The sequence below is a fragment of the Arvicanthis niloticus genome, chromosome 1 (assembly GCF_011762505.2).
Source record: "Arvicanthis niloticus isolate mArvNil1 chromosome 1, mArvNil1.pat.X, whole genome shotgun sequence".
In the NCBI taxonomy this organism is placed as follows: Eukaryota; Metazoa; Chordata; class Mammalia; order Rodentia; family Muridae; genus Arvicanthis; species Arvicanthis niloticus.
The window spans coordinates 6,522,701-6,529,420 of NC_047658.1; positions in this window are offsets into that span (position 1 = coordinate 6,522,701).

The following is a 6,720-nucleotide window of genomic DNA, read 5'->3' on the forward strand; positions in this document are numbered from 1 at the left end:
TCACGTGGGAGGGTGAAAACAATGAGCATTTGAAAATAAGTCAGACCCAACCAAGTATTAACTAGAGAAAATATGTCCAAGTTCAATAACCTAGCAGATTAAAAGTGACCATCCTCACGATAATGAAAAGAAGACTCAGGTTGGTTTGATAATCGAGAGCAGACTGGGGACACACAACACTGCCAGCATAAATGAAGAAGGCAAGTCGTCAAGCCAAAATAAACACGGCTGGGTATGGTGAGACATTCCTTTTAATCCCAGCAATGGGGAAGCCCAGCAAGCTACATGTCTGAGACTGAAGCCAATTAGAAGTACATAGTGAAACCCTCCTAAAGACTAAGATAAACTAAAAGTACTCCTAATAGCGCAGCTTCAGACACGGAAGGGGAAAGCCTGGTGAGTAATAAGGTAGTAGTAAGGAACGACTGCCAAGTCCACCATCACATTGAGATGGTTTCGATCTCAGTAAGGAATAGGACAGAGAAAAGCAACCGTGCATAGTTGAATTAGACAGCATATCAAAATGGAGACAGTTAAAATTTAATGGAATCCACACGCCATGAAGTTATGGCTTTCATTTACACACCTATAGCAAAAATGGCTCTTATTCTCTTTTGAATACCATACTTGTGTACAAGACCCATTTAGACTCTATACACACACACACAAAACTACTTCTGTGAGTGCATCTGTTGGTTAACTATAGATTGATGTCATCTTGTTATTGATTCTTGCAGGCAACGGTGTTTCAAAACAACTTCTCTGACTTCTATCTTAGTTTTCAAACCCTTGCCTTTCTTGACCTCCCTAAATAAGCCTATGTTCTGTTGTATGTACATCTTCCATATTGCAGTCTTCTGATGGTTCCTGAGTTGTCTTTAAGACATTTATTCTTTGTTTTTATTAATATTGACACAACCTACTTGTCTCAGTTTTATGCAACACTCCTTCCAATGACAAGAGAATTCTTACATGCACAGGGAACGTTTATTGACATAAGCTATATATTCTGGGCTATAAAACAAGTCTCAATAAATGTAAACGAATCTAAGTCATGCACATGATGTTTGGTTTTTGTTTGTTTGTTTGGTTGATTGGGTTTTTTTGTTTTCGTTTTTTTGTTTGTTTGTTTGTTTTTGGTTTTTTTTTTTTTTTTTTTTTTTTTTTTTTTTTTTTTTTTGGTTTTTCGAGACAGGGTTTCTCTGTATAGCCTTTGGCTGTCCTGGAACTCACTCTGTAGACCAGGCTGGCCTCAAACTCAGAAATCCGCCTGCCTCTGCCTCCCAAGCGCTGGGATTAAAGGCGTGCGCCACCACCGCCCGGCAGCACATGATGTTTAACAAATGAAATTAGATTAAAAATCAAGGACAGATGGCTGTATGGTAATGTATTAATTTTCCTGTTCTTAGGGCAAATAGCTGAGAAAGCAATGGAAGGAAGGAAATGTTCCTTGTTGCTCTTGGTTCTAGTGTTCACTCCTTCAATGCAAGAAGAGGTCATGGTGGGAGGAGCTTGGGGCTGATCTTCACACTGTCTGCAGTAGCAAGGGAGAGTGGCATGCTCATTTTCAGCCTGCTTTCTCCAAATTATGTAGCCTAGGATATCGCTTTCAAGGTGTGTCTTCTTACCTCACAGATCATCCCTTACTGACACATCCGGAGGCTAACTCATCCTCAGAGTCATGGCTAGTGGCTCCTCCCCCAGGGAATTCTAGATCCTGCCAAGCTGACAATATCACAGACATGTTTTCTAAGATACTAGAACCTTGAAAGTATATTAGTAATAAAATAACTGAAATTGTATAATGTTTGAGTTATCCCTTTATGGAATATAATTTTCGGTTACCTGATGTCTTTGTTAGGGTTTTACTGCTGTGAACAGACACCATGACCAAGGCAACTCTTGTAAAAGATAACATTTAATTGGGGCTGGCTTACAGATTCTTAGGTTCAGTCCAGTATCATCAAGGCAGGCATAGTGATGGAGGAGCTGAGAGTTCTCCATCTTCATTCACTGGCAGACAGAAGACTGGCTTCCAGGAAGCTAGGACAAGGATTTTAAAGCCCACCCCCACAGTGATAGTCCTACTCTAACAAGGCCACACCTCCAAATAGTGACACTACCTGGGGCAAACATATTCAAACCACCTCATCTCCCATGGAATAAAAATAACAGGTATGAATGGTGTGAGACCAAAATGAAGTCATTTATATCAGGCTCTGGATGGATGGAACCTCAAGGTCAAGAAGGGAGGTTGTAGCCATGAGTTGAGAATGTCTATGTTCCCTTCCACCTTCCTGGCTTCACATTCTTCTAAATGTATTCCATGTGAGTGAGCCACGCCTCTCCACAGTAGAGACAGATTTCCATCCTGGATGGATCTTGTGTGTGTATGTGAGTTTATGTCTCATGTCTACTTTGGAGGCCAAAAGTGGACATCTAATCCCATGCAGAGATGTACAGTATGAGCTATAGTATGTGGGTGTCAGGTGCTCTCACCACTGAGAAATCTCTCCAACTGTAAAATAAAATTAAGTTTCAAACACTGGACAAATGTTTGAAGGATTAAGAGCATGTATTGCTCTTCTAGTGGGACCTGAATTCAATCCCCAACACCCACATCAGGTGGCTTCCACTTGTCTGTAACTCCAACTCTAGATCTGACTGACCTGTTCTGGCTTCTGTCTGCACACACACATACATATGTCATGCATTTACACCGAGGAACAGCTGATTTTAAAAAAAAAAAAACTCTAAAGATATTTAGGGAGCTAGAGAGATACATCAGCAGTTAAGGGCACTGACTGTTCTTTTAGAGGATCCAGGTTCAATTCTCAGAAACCACAGGATGGCTCACAAACAACTTAACCTCCAGTCCTAGGAGATCCAAAACCTCTTCTGGCCTCTGTAGGTACAAGGTTTGCTGGTGGCCCACAGACATACAAGCATGCAAAACACACTACACACATAAAACTACCTTTAAGGAATTTAATTATAAAAAGGAAATAACAGTGACAATTCTATTTCATTCAGTGTGGAGAAACCCGGGTGTCTACAGATGCTGAAACTGGTTACAGACACCAGTCACTGAGTGATGGTGTCTGAGGATGTGGTGATGGGTGTAGCCTTCCACACTCAGACTGGAACAGGGATCCTGGAAATCCTTCCACTTGCCTCCTTCACATGGACCCTCTTTTTAGAAGACATGAATTGAGGCCATCAGAGAAAATAACCAACCATCCTGTGTTGGCCAGTATCCTTTAGATTCCTTGGGCAGGAATCCTACAGAGCATGGAGACATGCTTAGAGATGTGGACTCCACGAAGTTGACCGGTGGAGGCAACAGCCACACTAATGTCTCATGGGTCCAGGGCTGGCGCTCCTGGCTAGCGATGCCACAGTCAGAGCAGGAACTTAGAGCAGAAACATGGCGGTGGCTCATGAGCTAGCTGAAGCCGCCCTGTTTTTTAAAATTCTCCCGCTACAAGTGGCGCACCAACTTCAGGCAAGAATTCACTAGAAATTTAAGATGATTTACCTGAGAGCTATAGTTGTATTTTTTTTTATTTGTTTTAAAAGGTGATGGGGGCTGGAGAGATGGCTCAGTGGTTAAGAGCACTGACTGCTCTTCCAGAGGTCCTGAGTTCAATTCCCGGCAACCACATGGTGGCTCACAACCATCTGTCATGAGAACCGATGCACTCTTCTGGTGTGTCTGATGGCAGCTACAGTGTACTCATATAAGTAAAATAAATAAATCTAAAAAAAAAAAGTTGTTTAAAAAAAAGTGAGTAAGTAGCGCTAGGACAAGTCACATGGGACAAGTCCTGTGACTCCAGCACCGCTGTGACTCCAGCACCGGGGTGGGGGTGGGGGTGGGGAGGGGGGGGACTTTGAAACAAAAGAAACTGCTTGCAGGCTGAGGTCCTCTGCTGTGGAAATTGTAGGCTGCTTTTTGTTAGGAAAAGAATCTCTCTGCCTACTTTTAGGGCAGAAAGTTTTAAACTGTGATTATAATTAAGATTATTTGCTTTTAAGATAGATTTAGAAACAGTTCTGTCCGATTCACATGGGGTATCTGGCCTGCAGTTCAGAACAAAGATAGGGAAAATCTGTCTGTGGCTCTAGGCAGAGACCTACAGAAAGATGTATACAAGTTGGCTGCTCTGAGTCAGAGAGTTGGAGTAAGAATAAGCCTTCATATTGGGGCAAACTGATTTAGCTGTAAATTTCTTTTTTTTTTTTCTTTTTTTTTTTGGTTTGGTTTTTTGAGACAGGGTTTCTCTGTGTATCCCTGGCTGTCCTGGAACTCACTCTGTAGACCACGCTGGCCTCGAACTCAGAAATCTGCCTCCCAAGTGCTGGGATTAAAGGCGTGCGCCACCACTGCCCTGTGACTGTGAATTTATAATATAAAGATTATTTGCTTTTAGAAAAGATAAACAGATTTGTCTGACTCGCGTGGGGATTTTTGCCTGCGGTTCAGAAGTAAGATAGGGAAAACTAGTCACTGACTCTGTTGGACTCTACCGCAGAAGCACTCACAGACAGCGGATTCGATGCAATAACAAGAGGTTTATTGATTGATAACCAGTGCACTGGGGTTCCCTCGAATGCAGGCAAGCCAAAGCTAATACTGAAGACCCCCAAACTCAGGAGACCCTTCCTCAAGTCTCTGAAAATCACAACCACCCAAAAGTCACAAGAAACCATACCTGGATGCAATCAGCAGAGGTTTATTAGGGAAGGAAGCTGGCAGCCAGCAGTCAAACTGCACACTGCGCAGGAGTAGAGTTTGACAAAGCCAGTCAGTCTGAGAAGGGTTTTTAAAGGGAAAAACCACAAACCAGGGGAGTGGGAAGGGGGATGAGGGATTGTCAAGGATACATAACATAAAAATAGTGGAACATTTCAGAGAAACCCACCCTGAATGGTTAATGGCCATGGAAATTACTCAGTACACTCATTCTTCTCAAAAATGTGGTTTTACCATGTCACTGTGCCCTACCCTGTCATTACCAACTATTTCAGGTTAACTATTTCTCACTTGTCATAGCCCCACCTAGATGACTTGTATCTTTTTCTGTGGTCAGGAATATGTCTTCTTGCTTTGGGCCTTTCCCACTCTGAGGCTTGAGGAATGTTAATCTAGCAAGTGTCCTCTGGTTCAGGGATAATGCCCTCCACCCAGAATGTGTCTCGAGGCAGTGACAGTAAGGGCCTGAAATCTTACATCCAGTTCTGCGTTCTGGAACCTGCACTCTTTCTGCTCAGGTCTAAGGGCAAAGAAAAAGCCTGCATATATTTCACAAAATGGTCTTTATAATTTTTCACTCTACAATACCATTAGCTAATACCATTATCATGAGGGCAGTTTTACAATTACCTCTTAAACAATAACCACAAAGGCTGATCTCAAACACCCATTCTTAGTCTTAACCATTCTTAGTTACCAGTCTCTAGTTAACTAAGATTTGCACATTATCTTTATGACAATGAGTGTTAAGCTAAGTGGCTTCTGTTTACCCAGGTGTTTGGGCCCTTCTCCTGGAGTGTATGTGTCTTTGGAATCTGCTCCTCCCAGGATGTGTCCTGAGGCAGTTAATTTTTAAGTTTAAACCGAAACCTGAGATTCTTTTTAATTTTAAGTTTAAACTGCCGGGCGGTGGTGGCGCACGCCTTTAATCCCAGCACTTGGGAGGCAGAGGCAGGCGGATTTCTGAGTTCGAGGCCAGCCTGGTCGACAGAGTGAGTTCCAGGACAGCCAGGGCTACACAGAGAAACCCTGTCTCGAAAAACCAAAAAAAAAAAAAAAAAAAAAAAAAAAAAAAAAGTTTAAACTGAGACCTGAAATTCCTACAACTCCAGGTAGTGGCTATCATTGCCTGCTTTGATCAGGTATTAAAATCTGTGGCTCCTGGTGGAGAGACCTACAGATGGGTGATATAACTAGAAGGCTGAAGATATGTTACTCTAATTTCTCTTACAGGATACTCGGGTTCTGTCTAATGTGGGCTCCATGGGAATTCTGGGTTTCAATCCTGCTTGGCAAAATAGGAAAGGCCTAAGAATAGGCATATCCAGTACTTTACTTCATTTGTTTTAGATTGTTTTAATTTTCAAAATGGGTGTTATTTTCAGTTTTGTCGTTATACTTTTCCTCTGGAAAAGAGGTCAATATAAAGGTTTTTCTAAGCCGGGCAGTGGTGGCATACGCCTTTAATCCTAGCACTTGGGTGGCAGAAGCAGGCGGATTTCTGAGTTTGAGGCCAGCCTGGTCTACAGAGTGAGTCCAGGACAGCCAGGACTACACAGAGAAACCCTGTCTTGAAAAAATAACCAAAAAAAAAAAAAAATCAAAGGTGGGTGTGGAGTAGGGAGGGAGAGTGTGATTAGATTCAAGTTTAGGACATATACAATTCCAAACTTATTGATTTACTTTTTTTTAAATTTACAATAGTCTGAAAGTGATATTCATTCAACAAAAAATTGCAGTTATAATTTAGAATTTGGATCTTTATCTAGACTAGAGTTGGACTGGAAAGGTGTCTTAGCAGTTCAGAGCACATACTCTCTTGCAAAGGATCCGAGTTTATTTACCATTATCCATATTAGGCAGCTCACAATAACCTGTAACTATAGATCCAGGGAATCTGATGCCCTCTTCTGGCCTCTGTGTGTACCTGCATTCATGTGCACATAACCCCAAACAGATACCAA